The following is a 445-nucleotide window of genomic DNA, read 5'->3' as shown; positions in this document are numbered from 1 at the left end:
ATTGCCCTTGTCTACACTTATCCCTCGGGTAATCATGCTCTGTGATGTTCCCTCTCTTTCCATCTGCTGCTCCAGTTCCTAACTCAAAACCAGTATAACAGCAGCTGCTGGGGGAGCTTTGCTCTACAGGACTTCTGAATCAGGCCACCAGGACAAAGACAGAAATAACGGGGCGCAAACCAGAACCAACGGGGAGCAAACCCAAACCCCGCTCAGTGCCGCCCAGCCCCGAGGCAGAGATGTGACCCAGTTTCGCGGATGCTGCCCAGCCCGCCCGCTCCCGAGTCGCCCGGCGCTCCGCACCCGGCAGGACGGGGCTCCGCGCCCGCGCACCACCCACACCCTGGCGCCTCACAGCGCGATGCAGAAGACGGAAGGCGAGGGGATATTGGGGAAAAAAAAAGAAGGAAAGAGAAAAAAGAAAAGGCAGATTCACAGCCCGACC

The sequence above is a fragment of the Mesitornis unicolor genome, unplaced genomic scaffold, assembly GCF_000695765.1.
Source record: "Mesitornis unicolor isolate BGI_N332 unplaced genomic scaffold, ASM69576v1 scaffold15942, whole genome shotgun sequence".
NCBI lineage: Eukaryota > Metazoa > Chordata > Aves > Mesitornithiformes > Mesitornithidae > Mesitornis > Mesitornis unicolor.
Note: the sequence above shows the minus strand (reverse complement) of the source record.